The sequence below is a fragment of the Microcaecilia unicolor genome, chromosome 12 (genome assembly GCF_901765095.1).
Source record: "Microcaecilia unicolor chromosome 12, aMicUni1.1, whole genome shotgun sequence".
Taxonomy (NCBI): domain Eukaryota; kingdom Metazoa; phylum Chordata; class Amphibia; order Gymnophiona; family Siphonopidae; genus Microcaecilia; species Microcaecilia unicolor.
Genome location: NC_044042.1, coordinates 103,238,203 through 103,255,013, shown reverse-complemented (window position 1 = coordinate 103,255,013; position 16,811 = coordinate 103,238,203). Strand labels below are relative to the sequence as shown.

At 44.4% G+C, this 16,811-nt stretch overlaps 1 non-coding gene across 1 annotated transcript; it reads left to right on the top strand.

Annotated features, from left to right (window-relative positions):
• The first annotated feature begins 5,717 nt into the window (after window positions 1-5,717).
• On the top strand, window positions 5,718-5,876 carry LOC115482327. The gene has a single exon (XR_003944075.1). It is a non-coding gene; the product is annotated as a U1 spliceosomal RNA (small nuclear RNA).
• The last annotated feature ends 10,935 nt before the right edge of the window (window positions 5,877-16,811 follow it).

Here is a 16,811-nt window from a genome sequence, read left to right as displayed (position 1 = left end):
AAGGCATGAATGCTGCATGGGTGGGTGGGTAAGAGGGAGGGGGAAGAGAGAAGTTGGCTCTGGGGTACAAGGGAGGGGGATAGAGAGATGTAGGACATGGGATTGGATGAGAGGCAGGAAGAGATGCACAGGTGGAGAGGGGAAGAGAAGAAGATGGATCCAGGAGCAGATGAAAATGATGGAGAGATGCCAGACAATGGAATTGAGGGAAGAGAGAAGGAGATATGCTGGACCATGGGGAACAGGACAGGAGGGAAGAGAGGACAAGATATATCAGGCTACAAAGGTGGGGGTGGAAGAAAGAGAGAGCAGATGCTGGGCTAGAAAGGTGAAGGGAGGAAGGCGCTGGGAATGGTGGAACCTTGTGGGAGAGGCCAGGAAGGGGAGGAGAAGGGTGGCAAGAAAATGGATGAGATGATAGTGATTACAGAGGGTAGAAATATGGTAATGGAGAATAGATAAAGATGGAAGGGAATGGAAGCCTGGGGAAGGCTTCCATTCCCCAATACCACCTGTTCCTCTGATCCCATTCCCACCCACCTTCTTAATGCCATCTCTCCTGCTCTTATTCCTTTTATCTGTCACATTCTCAACCTCTCACTTTCCACTGCGACTGTCCCTGCTGCCTTTAAACATGCTGTGGTCACACCTCTCCTTAAGAAGCCTTCACTCGACCCTACTTGTCCCTCTAATTACCGACCCATCTCCCTCCTTCCTTTTCTCTCCAAATTACTTGAGCATGCTTGTTCACCGCCGCTGCCTTGATTTTCTCTCCTCACATGCTATTCTTGACCCACTACAATCTGGTTTTCGCCCTCTCCACTCAACCGAAACTGCGCTTACTAAAGTCTCCAATGACCTATTACTGGCTAAATCCAGAGGTCAATATTCCATCCTCATTCTTCTTGATCTTTCCGCTGCTTTTGACACTGTCGATCACAGCATACTTCTCGATACCCTGTCCTCACTTGGATTCCAGGGCTCTGTCCTTTCCTGGTTCTCTTCCTACCTCTCCCTCCGCACCTTTAGTGTTCACTCTGGTGGATCCTCTTCTACTTCTATCCCTCTGCCTGTCGGCGTACCTCAGGGTTCTGTTCTTGGTCCCCTCCTCTTTTCTATCTACACTTCTTCCCTTGGTTCATTAATCTCATCCCATGGCTTTTCCTACCATCTCTATGCTGATGACTCCCAAATCTACCTTTCTACCCCTGATATCTCACCTTGCATCCAAACCAAAGTTTCAGCGTGCTTGTCTGACATTGCTGTCTGGATGTCTCAACGCCACCTGAAATTAAATATGACCAAAACCGAGCTTCTCATTTTCCCCCCCAAACCCACCCCCCCGCTCCCCCCGTTTTCTATTTCTGTTGATGGCTCTCTCATTCTCCCTGTCTCCTCAGCTCGAAACCTTGGGGTCATCTTTGACTCTTCTCTCTCCTTCTCTGCTCATATCCAGCAGATTGCCAAGACCTGTCGTTTCTTTCTTTACAACATCCGTAAAATCCGCCCCTTTCTTTCCGAGCACTCTACCAAAACCCTCATCCACACCCTTGTCACCTCTCGTTTAGACTACTGCAATCTGCTTTTTGCTGGCCTCCCACTTAGTCGCCTCTCCCCTCTCCAGTCGGTTCAAAACTCTGCTGCCCGTCTCATCTTCCGCCAGGGTCGCTTTACTCATACTACCCCTCTCCTCAAGACCCTTCACTGGCTCCCTATCCGTTTTCGCATCCTGTTCAAACTTCTTCTACTAACCTATAAATGTACTCACTCTGCTGCTCCCCAGTATCTCTCCACACTCGTCCTTCCCTACACCCCTTCCCGTGCACTCCGCTCCATGGATAAATCCTTCTTATCTGTTCCCTTCTCCACTACTGCCAACTCCAGACTTCGCGCCTTCTGTCTCGCTGAACCCTACGCCTGGAATAAACTTCCTGAGCCCCTACGTCTTGCCCCATCCTTGGCCACCTTTAAATCTAGACTGAAAGCCCACCTCTTTAACATTGCTTTTGACTCGTAACCACTTGTAACCACTCGCCTCTACCTACCCTCCTCTCTTCCTTCCCATTCACATTAATTGATTTGATTTGCTTACTTTATTTATTTTTTGTCTATTAGATTGTATGCTCTTTGAGCAGGGACTGTCTTTCTTCTATGTTTGTGCAGCGCTGCGTATGCCTTGTAGCGCTATAGAAATGCTAAATAGTAGTAGTAGTAGGAAATGAGAGAGCTAGTGGGCGAAAGAAGACGATAGAAATCTGATAGGTAGCTGAAAAGTAAAAAGGAGGAGAAGGATGAGAAAGAGGGTGAAATTTGACTTGACAGAGGCAGAAAAGAAAAAAAATGAGAGGACAGAACTAAAAAGGAATGATCAGTGTATCAACAACTAGAAAAACTAAAGGTGGACAAAGCCATGGGACCGGATGGGATCCACCCCAGGATATTGAGGGAGCTCAGAGAGGTTCTGGCGGGTCCTCTTAAAGATTTGTTTAATAAATCCTTAGAAATGGGAGCGGTTCCGAGGGATTGGAGAACGGCGGAGGTGGTCCCTCTTCACAAAAGTGGTGATAGGGAAGAAGCTGGAAACTACAGGCCAGTAAGCCTCACTTCGAATATTGGAAAAGTAATGGAAGCGATGCTGAAGGGATAGTGAATTTCCTGGAAGAAAATGAGTTGCAAGATCCGAGACAACATGGTTTTACCAAAGGGAAATCGTGCCAAACGAACCTCATTGAATTCTTTGATTGGGTGACCGGAGAATTGAACCGTGGACGTGCTATAGACGTAATCTACTTAGATTTCAGCAAGGCTTTTGACACGGTTCCCCACAGGAGGCTCTTAAATAAATTGGATGGGCTGAAGATAGGACCCAAAGTGGTGAACTGGATTAGGAACTGGTTGACAGACAGGCGCCAGAGGGTGGTGGTGAATGGAGTTCGCTCGGAGGAGGGAAAGGTGAGTAGTGGAGTGCCTCAGGGATCGGTGCTGGGGCCGATTCTGTTCAATATATTTGTGAGTGACATTGCCGAAGGGTTAGAAGGTAAAGTTTGCCTATTTGCGGATGATACTAAGATTTGTAACACAGTGGACACACCGGAGGGAGTGGAAAACATGAAAAAGGATCTGAAAAAGCTAGAAGAATGGTCTAAGGTTTGGCAATTAAAATTCAATGCGAAGAAATGCAAAGTGATGCACTTAGGGAGTAGAAATCCAAGAGAGGCGTATGTGTTGGGCGGTGAGAGTCTGCTAGGTACGGATGGGGAGAGGGATCTTGGGGTGATAGTGTCTGAGGATCTGAAGGCGATGAAACAGTGTGACAAGGCGGTGGCCGTAGCTAGAAGGTTACTAGGCTGTATAGAGAGAGGTGTGACCAGCAGAAGAAAGGAGGTGTTGATGCCCCTGTACAAGTCGTTGGTGAGGCCCCACCTGAAGTATTGTGTTCATTTTTGGTGGCCGTATCTTGCTAAGGATGTAAAAAGAATTGAAGCGGTGCAAAGAAAAGCTACGAGGATGGTATGGAATTTGCGTTACAAGACGTATGAGGAGAGACTTGCGGACCTGAACATGTATACCCTGGAGGAAAGGAGGAACAGGGGTGATATGATACAGACGTTCAAATATTTGAAAGGTATTAATCCGCAAACGAACCTTTTCCGGAGATGGGAAGGCGGTAGAACGAGAGGGCATGAAATGAGATTGAAGGGGGGCAGACTCAAGAAGAATGTCAGGAAGTATTTTTTCACGGAGAGGGTGGTGGATGCTTGGCATGCCCTCCCGCGGGAGGTGGTGGAGATGAAAACGGTAACAGAATTCAAACATGCGTGGGATAAACATAAAGGAATCCTGTGCAGAAGAAAGGGATCCTCAGGAGCTTAGCCTATAATGGGTGGCGGAGCTTAGCCTAGAATGGGTGGCAGAGGTTGGGAGGCGGGGCTAGTGTGGGCAGACATATACGGTCTGTGCTGGGGCTGGTGGTTGGAAGGCGGGACTAGGAAGCTGGGCAGACTTATACGGTCTGCGCCGGGGCTGGTGGTTGGGCGGCGGGGATAGTGCTGGGCAGACTTATATGGTCTGTGCCAGAGCCGGTGGTGGGTGGCAGGGATAGTGCTGGGCAGACTTATACGGTCTGTGCCAGAGCTGGTGGTTGGGAGGCGGGGGGGAGGCGGGGATAGGGCTGGCCAGACTTATACGGTCTATGCACTGAAGAGGACAGTACAAATAAAAAAAAGTAGCACATATGAATTTATCTTCTTGGGCAGACTGGATAGACCGTGCAGGTCTTTTTCTGCCGTCATCTACTATGTTACTATATTATATCAGAGGTAGGTGTAGTGAGGGAATAGACAGCAGAGAGAAGACAAATGTACAGCAGCCGCTTGAAGGAGAATTAGTAGATGACAGACAGGAAATTGGAACCAACATAATGGAAAAATAAAACATCCAGACAACAAAGGTAGAAAAAAGCATTTTATTTTGAATGTTTTAAATGGAATATATTAGCTTTCGGAAATGTGCATAGCAATTGTCTTTGCATTGTGTTCAATAGAAAGGAAATGCATTTCTGTTGTTATTTCTCCAGTGTTGTAGTATATGTTAAGTTTAACTTCTTGGGGTTCTCAATTCAATTTTTGTGTGTAAATATTTTAATTTCTAATTTGTGATCCCTCGGTCTGTATTTGGTGAAGGTCTGTCAGTGTGATTAGTATTGGCAGGTGGGGAAATTGGAGGGGAGGCAGGGAGGAGAGGGGATCAGAGAAAATGCCCTCCTTTATTTTCTGACCTGGGCATAGCATGTCTAACTCTGGCCCTGACCCTTGCTTTATAACTGGTGGGGAACCCCAAGCATCCCCAGCTGAGAACCTACTCCAAAGGCAGCCAGAATTCCCTTCTACCAAACTCTCCAGTCAGTGACAGCATCCTTGAGCCACCGACTACTAAGCATGCACGTGGTGCTGGCATTAGTGGCTTAGGGACATTGCTGCTGCCTGCCAAGCTTGGAAAAAGGGTCTTCTGGCTGCCTTCGGAGAAAGTCTTCAGCTAACAGAGCTTGAGGATCCTCATTAGCTAAAGTATTTATATTTTGAGATGGAGGAATGGCGGGGTGGAGGAATGGCGGGGCAGAGATAATTTTGTGCCCACCCACTTTAGGCTGAGGCCCACCCAAAATTGGCTGTCTGGCTACGCCACTGCTTCTATGTGGGGCATTTCAAAATAGAAACAGTAGTTGGATGGCTTTGATAAACTGCTGTAGTACATAACATTGGAAATAATTAGCTTCAGCAAAAATTCTCAAGGGAAAGGTAATTTTCTTATCTTTTTATGAAAATCTCCTTTCTCTCCATACAGGTAAATGTATACACACTGTTCGCACTGTTAAAATGCAGGGAGAAGGGAACAAACAAAGAGGAGCTGGTTGCAAGCTAAGGTTTTTTTTCCCCTGTGTGTGTGTGGTTTTCTTTTTTTTTTTTTTTACATCATGCTGTTATCTTTAGACAAAGGGGTATTTTTGTTACATTTTTACATTGTTGGGTTATGTTTTCCTGCTTTTGTGGAAGGGGATTTTTAAATAAATTTGTTTGCTCTTGGTTTTTTTTTTAATCTCTAGCTCAAAGAGGGGGGAGCTAATAATACTCTTTTGAAATGTGTGGTGTTAGTTCTTTTCCTCCACACCCTAACTCCCACCCACCTCATCTTCCAATTTTACTAAATAGATCCACTCACAAATTACCTGGTGAGGGAGATTGGTCCATGATCCAGAAGGTGGTGCTCCCAGGGTGTGGCTTGGCCATTGCACTCAGGAGGTGCTGACCCCTGCGATTTCCCCACATGCAGGAAACTCGACCGCATAATTTCTAGAAAGCTTGGCTCTTCAACCAGGCCTTTAATGGAAGAAGTAACTAACTTGTTAGTCTCATTCACATACACAAGGAGTGGCACGAGTTGCATATACTGCAGCAGGACATGTTTATCCACTCCTACCCTAGCTGAGATAACATTTTATCATCTCTCTGACCTCATGTGCAACTTCCTTTAAATCAGTCACCTTACTTTCTAACTCTTCTTACTCTCTTATCTATATGTTCCATCTTTGCTCTTCACTATCAATTATAATGTTCTATTACATATTGTGTTGACATTGTAAGTAGTAGACTATGCCATACTTTGTATTGTTATTTGAATATTTTTACTGCTGTAATTGCCTATTGCTAATGTTTGATTTATTCTTACTGTACACCGCCTTGAGTGAATTCTTTAAAAAAGGCAGTAAATAGAGTTAGAGGCTAGAAATCACAGAATAGCCATCAAGATGGCGTCCGTGAGAGGGAGCGTTGTCTGAAGGCTCCTGGATCTCAAGCCGCCCTACTCAGCATTCAGCTTTCTTTCACCCTTAATATGGTGAAAAGGGAAAAGCGGGAGTTAAAGCCGCTTCTAACCCCGCGATTACCGCAACGCTCCGTCAGCCGACTTTAGAAGAACTCGGGCTTCAGACTCGAGGAAGTCAGGTTTCTGCCGGTTGGATCCCCAGTACATCTGGGAGATCTTGGCGCGGAGGCGGTGTCTCTGAGTCTGCCTATCCAGACTGCCCCCCCGAGACTGGGTGGAGTTTCGGGGCCGACTGGAGAGCTTCGACCAAGATTTTCTGAGGCTGATAGCAGCCCAATTGAATCCTCTACGCCGGAGGATATGATATCACAACGGAGGGAGAAAGATGTTGATTCCTTCCCCTCCTACACCCTGGTGTCTCCCCCAGCGGGACTCGGAGAGAATGTAAAACTGGCGGTCATAACTGTAGAGGCCCTCTGGGAGGTCATTCAAACTATTGTTTTAATTTCCCCCCCCTTGGACCTCTTTCTGACTCCAGATCACACGGGGGGCTAAAGATACCTATGTCACATAACAGGTTCTGTATGATTTCTCCAACCTCCATTGCCACCCAATCACAAGGAGGTCTGCTCTGGGTTTGCATTAGGGGCTGTAATCGAATTCTGATTCCCATAACTACTGCTTTCTGTGTTCCTGGATCTAGGTATACTCTGGGCCATTTATGTTCCCAGATAATGCCTAATAAAAATCTGTCTAAGTTTCTCCAGAGACTGAGTGTATGTGATGTGCCTTGTAAGCTAAATGTAAGGTAAAGAGAAGATAGAATAAAGACAGAGATAGGTTTAAATAGATAGATACATTTTATTTCTTACCCAAAGACAAGTCTTCAAGTTGGTACAAATACAGACATCAGACTTTAATCAGGTACATTCAGCAGACAGATTCTGGGTACGACCGGACAGAGCCCTGCCGTCTGACAGAAGCGTTGGGGAGGATTCCAAAGCTATGGCAAATTGTCCCCTCTTTTATACACAAACCTCTCCATAGAAGTCAATGGTGAGATACCTAGCTCTCAATTTCTGAGATGATACTTTCCCACGCAGTCTTATCAGCATGTTTTGGGAAGCGTTGAGATAACAGTTCCACATCTCTCTGTGTCGCAATACTTTTCACACCATCTTAAGAACTCTGTATAACCTCTGTAGCCTTCTATACAAAACTAATAGACTCCATTTTGTTCATCTGATTTAAAGTGACAGTTGTACCAGTTTGTGTTAGGACTCATTGTTCAGACCTGCTTTTTACAGATTCTGAAATATTAAATCATGTACCTGTTATTTGGCCTAGTCAGTACTTCTTCAGTTATTTTAGCTGTTAAAGGTATGTAAATTGACCCATCACTATTCCAGTGGATGGATCCCAAGCGGGGACGCATATTAACTTACAGGAAAAGCAAGTCCTTGCGCAGCCAGTCATAGATTTTTAAACCTAGCTGGTATTTTTACAGCCTGAGTCCTAAAATCTGGCCTTCCCACCCTTCCGGTGGATCCAGTGAGGGTCTCTTGCTGTACTATAATTATACATTCCCCACTTGTCACCCCCTCTGAGGAGGGGTGACACAAAGCTCGTCATCATCCATTCCAGAAGGTGGCAAGCTATCAAACGAGAGGGGGAGTTTTGCTCTTATGGGTTGCTAGCAGATATTATGCCAGACAGAAAACTTCAATCTTAGGTGGTATATTTTTGGGCATATGGAATTCCCTTTATATTACTCAACCCCTTGGGCTTTATCCTGATGTCATTTCTCTTGAGACTTAGTCAAACCTGTAGTGAGAAATGTTTTTATGAATGGGACTAATCCACGAGTTCATTTACAAAATCCCATGCAGTATAGGTATACGGGTAATAGCAATTTCAGGTGGATCATACTAATAAATACTTTCAGGTTTTGCTATGACTTCTATTGTATCTGTTGCATAGTACATGGGGAGATAATCTAATGTATCTTTCTCAGTGGTCTTGAGAAGGAATAGTGGTTTTGATTAAGCATTGTTATGGTGGCTCATCCAGATTGCAGGCTGTTTAAGGTTGTAGATATTCAGAATCCTCAAACAGGTCGGGATTCTTGGACCTTACTAGTACTTATCATTGGCATTCAATCATGAGCACTAATAAGTGGATAGCAAGTATGAGGTTGCCTCATACAGCAAAGAGGGTCAATCCCAGCACCAAAGGTCATGCATGGATCTTGACATATGCATAATGACCTGGAAGTATGGGAAGCAATTTATATATCCATTACCCCACTTGGAGCTTAGTCAAGCCTACAGAAAGACATGCAACGTAAGTAAGCCTACACCAGAGTTAAACAATTGCATAACTCTTGTATCTGAGCAATATCAACTTCAATTTGAGTTACATACAGAAATAACGGGGAAACTCTTAGAAAAACAATTAGAACAATAAAGGAAATAATAGGAAAATAAAAATAAAACCTTTTCAATATCTAGACATGATTACTGCTAAACTGAAAATAAAATAAAATATGAATCTATAATGTCCATAAACAGCAACAGTAATTCTCAAATTAAGTATCAGTTCCAAATTCTCTTTCATCGATCATGGTTGAGGCGGTGGAAGCGCTGAAGAATCTGGACGGAGATCTGGAAGATCTAACAGGACTGGGTTTTCAGGCTGGCCTGCTGAAGGAAGTGACTGGTCTTGAGATGGTTAGGCTGGTTCTGCGTATATCTTTCACATGGACCCAAAACTTATGGTCCAATAGTTTGCAAGGTGTAAAGATTATTGCCACAACCTTGGGGGATCTAACATCATTTGGATAGATCTTGAAGACGTACTTGTGGTGTATAAAGTGGGATCTTTCCATGTCTTTATTCTAGGCATACACCATCATAATCAGTCCATCAAGAGCCAGAGGCTGGCAAAGGAATAAGCAAAATAACTGTATGCCTGAATGATACATTGCTATATCTTAGTGGGCATAATCAGTGTGAATTGAATAGACATGAAAGACAATGTAAACATGGAGAAAACAGTGCTAATTAAGTGCAAAAGCAAAAGGGAAACCAGAAGGGTTCAATAATGAAAAGCCAATTTACATAAATAGCAATAGTATATATGAAATTATATCTACAAAAAAAACAATTAGAATTTAGAGATGATGGTAAATGTTCAATTATTGATGTATGGAGGGCAAGGAATATGGTGAACAGAAATAGGCAAAAAGGCACGGATAATGCGTTGCAATGTATAGCCAGTAGGTACTATAATTATACACTATGAATACGTCGCTGCTTCAACTTTCCTCCTCGTTTAAAACTGAAGTACAGGATTAAAAATACAACAAGAGACCTTGGGAACGAAAGTGCAAGCACAGGAAGACAAAAGTGAGTCTAATTTACTCGAGATAAAAAAATTACAATTAGCTGTTGGTAATATAGGTACAGAAAGAGACATTGCACAAAGGAAGATTGAATACCTAGATAATCAACTTAGGCGTAACAACCTAAGATTCTTACATTTTCCAAAGATGCCCATGATACCACCAGTGGAAATGTTGAAAAAGTACTTTTTTGAGATACTAAAAATTCCTATTGAGGCTTTGCCACCAATAATAAAAGCATACCATGAGGGGCATAATCAAACGGCGCCGGCGAAATCGATTGCTGGCGATCTATTTTGGCGGCGCCGCAACAGCTGGCCGGAACCGTATTATCGAAAAAGATGGCCAGCCATCTTTTGTTTCGATTACTTCCATGATAAAGTGCAAAAAATCAACCTTGAGTTCACTACCAAGCCATCACCCCCCACCCCCCTCTCCACCCATTAACCCTCTCCCTCAACCAACCAACCCAGGCCTCCTTCTCCTCCTTTCCTGAGATCACCGAGGATGAAACCTCCCGCCTTCTTTCCTCCTCGAAATGCACCACTTGCTCCTCCGATCCCATCCCCACCAACCTACTTAACACCATCTCCCATACTGTCACCCCCTCAATCTGTCGCAGTCTCAACCTTTCTCTCTCCACTGCAACTGTCCCTGACACTTTCAAGCACGCCGTAGTCACACCTCTCCTAAAAAAAACCATCACTTGACCCTACCTGCCCCTCCAACTACCGCCCCATCTCTCTCCTCCCCTTCCTCTCCAAAATACTTGAACGCGCCATCCACAGTCGCTGCATTGATTTTCTCTCCTCTCATGCCATCCTAGATCCACTTCAATCAGGCTTTCGCCCCCTACACTCGACAGAAACAGCTCTCTCTAAAGTCTGCAATGACCTGCTCCTCGCCAAATCCAGAGGCCACTATTCCATCCTCATCCTCCTCGATCTATCCGCTGCGTTTGACACTGTCAATCATGACTTACTTCTTGCCACATTGTCCTCTTTTGGGTTCCAAGGCTCTGTCCTCTCCTGGTTCTCCTCTTATCTCTCCCACCGCACCTTCAGAGTACACTCTCATGGATCCTCCTCCACTCCCATCCCACTATCTGTTGGAGTTCCCCAGGGATCTGTCCTTGGACCCCTTCTCTTCTCAATCTACACCTCCTCCCTAGGCTCACTGATCTCATCTCATGGTTTTCAGTATCATCTTTATGCTGATGACACCCAGCTATATCTCTCCACACCAGACATCACCACGGAGACCCAGGCCAAGGTATCGGCCTGCTTATCTGACATTGCTGCCTGGATGTCCAACCGCCACCTGAAGCTAAACATGGCCAAAACCGAGCTCCTCGTCTTTCCACCCAAACCCACCTCTCCTTTTCCTCCACTCTCTATCTCAGTTGATAACACCCTCATCCTCCCCGTCCCATCTGCCCGCAACCTCGGAGTCATCTTCGACTCCTCCCTCTCCTTCTCTGCCCATATCCAACAGACTGCCAAGACCTGTCGCTTCTTCCTCTTCAACATCAGCAAAATTCGCCCTTTCCTATCTGAGCACACCACACGAACTCTCGTCCAAGCTCTCATTACCTCTCGCCTTGACTACTGCAAATTGCTCCTCACCGGCCTCCCACTTAGCCATCTACCCCCCCCTTCAATCCGTCCAGAACGCTGCCGCACGTCTCATATTCCGCCAGAACCGATACACTCACATCACCCCTCTCCTCAAGTCATTTCACTGGCTTCCGATCAGATACCGCATTCAATTCAAGATTCTCCTCCTTACCTACAAATGCACCCGGTCTACTGCTCCTCACTACCTCTCTACCCTCATCTCCCCCTATGTTCCCGCCCGTAACCTCCGCTCCCACGACAAATCCCTCCTTTCAGTTCCCTTCTCCACCACTGCCAACTCCAGGCTCCGCTCATTCTGCCTTGCCTCACCCTATGCCTAGAACAATCTTCCTCAACCCCTACGCCAAGCCCCCTCCCTACCCATCTTCAAATCTCTGCTTAAAACTCACCTCTTCAATGCTGCTTTCGGCACCTAATTGTCCGTGAAATATAGTATGCCCTATTATTTGGAATCTACACTTGTCTTTGACTGGACACTTGTCTATAGATTGTACACCTGTCTTTTAGATTGTAAGCTCCTTGAGCAGGGACTGTCCTTCTATGTTTGAATTGTACAGCGCTGCGTAACCCTGGTAGCGCTTTAGAAATGTTAAATAGTAGTAGTAGTAGTAATACGGTTGGGGCCGGCCAAATGCCACAGATCGCCGGGTTTGAGATGGCCGACTTTGTTTTTCAGCGATAATGGAAACTGGAACCGGCCATCTCAAACCCAGCCAAATCCAATGCATTTGGCCGTGGGAGGGGCCAGCATTCGTAGTGCACTGGTACTTCTGGATGTTTAGATCTTGCTGATCAGTTATGTTATGACTTACTTGTTCAGGAGTGCTGTATTTTGTGATACTGTTTTGAGAAATGTTCAAGAAAGACTTCATACAAATGAAAAAAGTCCCTGACGTGCACTTCCCTTAATAGCCGTCTTTCTCTCCGAAAGTGCACTTCTCTTAATGGCCGTCTTTCTCCCTGAACAGAGAAATCAAAAGTTTTTACACACTGCTTTTTTTGTAGTAACAGTGGGATTTGAACCAGCCACCTCTGCATTACAAGACCAGTGATGTAACCACTTGGCCACAGCTCCACTTACTTGGGTGTTCCTCCCTTTTGATTATACCCCTCCAGGTCTCTCTCAGCCACTCACAGCTTAACACACTGTGATTGGCTGAGAGAGACCTGAAGGGGTATAATCAAAAGGGAGGGACACCCAAGTAAGTGGAGCTGTGGCCAAGTGGTTACATCATGGCTCTTGTAATGCAGAGGTGGCTGGTTCAAATCACACTGTTACTACTAAAAAAACTGTGAGCAAAAACTGTTTTGATTTCCTTGTTTGGGGAGAAAGCCGGCCATTAAGAGAAGTGCACTTTCAGAGAGAAAGATGGACATCAAGAGAAAGACGGCTATTAAGGGAAGTGCACGTCAGGGACGGCCATCAAGGGAAAATGAACGGCAGGGACTTTTTTAATTTGTATGAAGTCTTTCTTGAACATTTCTCAGAACAATATCACAAAATACAGCACTCCAGAACAAGTAAGTCATAACATAACTGATCAGCAAGATCCTTTTTTTTTTACGAGCTGGTGACTGGCTTCCCTTCCTAGGAAGGAAATGTTTTAAAGTTTTTTTTTTTGGGTGGGAGGGGGTTGGTGACCACTGGAGGAGTATGGGGAGGTCATCCCCGATTCCTTCCTGTGGTCATCTGGTCAGTTTGGGCATCTTTTTGAGACTTGGTCGTGAAAATAAATAGACCAAGTAAAACCGGCCAAATGCTCATCATCGCCGGTTTTCTTTTTTCCATTATCAGCTGAAGCCGGCCATCTCGTAAGCACGCCCACATCCCGCCTTCACTACCCTGCCGACACGCCCCCTTGAAGTTTAGCCGCCTCTGCGACGGAATGCCGGCGAGTGTGTCCAAAAATTGGCTTTCGATTATACCGAATTGGCCGGTTTTAGGAGATGGCCGGCCATCTCCCGATTTGTGTCGGAAGATGGCTGGCTATCACTTTCGAAAATAAGCTGGTATATCACCGAAGCTAAAACTTCCTCAGTGGAGACACCAGAATTAAACTTGACTCAATTACTTGAAACTTCTATAGAACCTATCACTGAGCGCACGACTCTTCTTGTGTCCTTCGCCTTTGAGACTGATCGAAACAATATACTGAGACTGAATTTCTGATCTATTGCAGCTCAATTTTATGGTGCAAAGATACAAGTTTTTCTAGATATTAGTAAAGCAACTCAAAAAAGGAGAAAGGAGTTTTTGGCCTCGAATACTCTCACTAGGGGGTACTTTTAGACTTAAATTAGCATGTAGATGCCTTATCTCCTTAAATAGGATTCAGTATGTATTCTTTGACCCAGACAAATTGAGGCAATTAATTATTGCTAAAGAAAGCGGTGGAGTTGTAGTTTTGAATGTGCCAGAGGGGAGCTGAAACCGCTGGCAGAGACCTGGCTTCTCCCTCTCAATTTGATTTCTTTAGATTACTCTCTTTAGTTACCTTATATTATTGCTTTGTATCTTGATCATATTTAGTGGACTAAGTATTAAAAATGTTTTCTCTAATTCCTTAAATATTTGAAGGAAAGTGTAATTTTTCTTTAATTAGAAATTTCCTATTTTTCCACATTTATGTTGAATGAATGTATCATTTTGAAATTATAAATAATTAAAAAAAATTAAAAAGGCAGTAAATAAATCCTAATAAATAAATAAAATTAGGCTTTTGAATAGGCCTCTTAAGGAGGGAGAATGATGAGATATCTGTTCATATGATTAGTCTTCAAGGACCCTGTCTATGTGCACTTAGTTGATTTGTAAACTGTATGATTTTTGTGATCATCATATCCGTGATGCATTTATCTATGTTCTTGATTGTCACTACTTTAATTTGTAGATTGCTTTTGTGAGAACGATATGGACCATTTTTAGAATGTAAGCTACCTTGATGGGCATTCTTTTTTTTTTTCCTTCAGTTTGAATGCCAGTCAAGTAAATTCTGGAAATAAATAAATAAATAAGGAAGTTGAATTAGAATTGCTTGGCTTTGGTTGGAAGGGAAACAAAAAAAAGTTAATTAGGTCAAATTTTGATTAACTAAAAACACTGAAGCATTTCAGGGGGTCTTGATAACATAATACGTTATTAGTTCTTTGAGATAATTCTTTAAAGGGAACCACACATTTATAGTCTGAAGGGATAAGATAAACTACTCCATACCTCAATAATAGGTGAGCAAGTAAACAGGACTTCACACAGAGAACCAGACTATGAAGAGAGATTAGCTGATTATACTTGGAGCATGGCTTCTTTTCCTCGTTACTAGAGCTCTGAGCAGTACTAGTACCTGTATAGAAAACTGTACTTATTAAGCACTGTTTGCCTATGTGAAGGCCTCAGTGGTGTATCAAATATGATAAATAATAAATAAATAAAGCTTGGAAACATCTTGTTGCCAAAACTGTCACTATCTGTGCCCATGTATTACCAGATATCCTGACTGAATGTGTAGTGCCAGTTCAATGTGAAAGATGTCTGCAGGTGGTTCCCCCTCAATAAAACAGGTGGTAGAACTGAAAGAGAAAGCACTTAGGTTGAGAAGCATTTCTGAAAATCAGAAACCACATTGATGAAATGTTTCATGAGACATCTAAGATTTCCATCAGATCATGAAAGCCAGTAAATTTGTCACACCAACTCCATCTTCACAATATGCAGCCCTGTAAGTGGAAGAGGTGTCACTGTATCAGGAGGAGGAGGAGGAATCAAAATTTGTAGGATCAAATCAGCAACAAGTCTGCCTAGAAAGTGAAGGGCAGTGGTGGTTGATGACTCCCTTCTGAAGACTATGGAGTGATCCATTTGTCCACCAGCCATGATGTCTGCCAGGTGTCAAGATCCATCAAGCCTATTGACTATTATCCAGTGCTGTTCATCCTTGTTGGCAAAAATAATACTAGGTGTACCAAAACAAACGAACAGTGAGTTCATGGCTCTGGTAGAGAAAGTGAAGCAAATAGATGTATAAGAGATGTTCTCAATCCTTCAGTATAGGTAAAGCTGAGGCAGAGAGGCTTGTATTCTGAAGATAAATGGATGGCTGTGTGGATGAAGTTGATGAGAGTGTTTTGGTTTCCTGGACCATGGCAGTGTAGCACTGAGCCAACTTTATTATCAATCAATCAATCCATCCATCTTTATGCACTCAATCTTGCAGCCCTATTCATATCCATCACTCAATCATATGGAACCCTATTTTTCAAAGGATGTGGAGAAGGAAATTAAGACTTCCAGGCTGAGATACATAGTAACATAGTAGATGACGGCAGAAAAAGACCTGCACGGTCCATCCAGTCTGCCCAACAAGATAACCCATATGTACTAATTTTGTGTATACCCTACTTTGATTTGTACCTGTGTTCTTCAGGGCACAGACCGTATAAGTCTGCCCAGCACTATCCCCGCCTCCCAACCACCAGCCCCGCCTCCCGCCAACACTATATTACAAAGCCTCTCCCAAACATAGAGTCTTTTTTAAATACATGCAAGCACTTGCAGTACTGCTTGTCCATGCCTCTCTATGCCCCATGGGAGCAACGATTTTAAAGTTGTATATGGGGAAAAGCCATGCAGGCTTTCCTCACATTTATTTAGGAGCTACTTTGTAAAACTGCTGCTCCCAACAGAATAAATTTCCCTTCATGCCCCACTCACCCTCCAGAATTGCAACGACCACCCACCCAACACCATTCTGGACATTAGAAGTAACTCATTGATGCCACCCGCACATGATGGCCCCATTATAGTGCCCCCCAACATCAAAACCCTCTCCAGAAGTGCTCTCCATATATAACACCCGCAACTGAGGGTCCTCCTAACAGAACCCCCTACCCTTACTCCCCAGTCTGAGGCCTGGTTTCTGCTAGGGGTCTCTGGTGGTATTCAATCCTGCTCCATTGGCTATGGGTTCAAAATGGTAACCCAACCACTAGCGATAGTCTTGCAGTACCAATGTCAGGGGTTGTGGGTGCCATTTTAAACCTGGAGCTGCTGGAGGCGCAGGAGCAACTGGGGATTGCTGTTACTCCCATATTACACCATCAGGGACACCCGGTAGGAGCAAGGGCTGGGATCAGGGGGTACAGGTGGGAGATCTGCTGTGGGAACCCTCAAGATGACGTCTAGGAGGGCCCCCCCCTTGGGAGGGTTTGATGATTAGGAGGCACTAGTACAGATATTCATGTTTAAGAGCACCATTGGGGGTTCTTCATGTTTAGGGTATATTGGGGAGGAGAGCTGGATGTTCAGGGAGTATCAGGGATTATGGTGTGGGCCATTGCACCTGCCCCTACAAGCTGCACTTTTGCATGCCTTGGGGCAGGTGTAAAGGCCAACATTTACAATTTTTTATATATCCACATGTTCCCTTTCTAAGATGGGGAATATATATTGATGT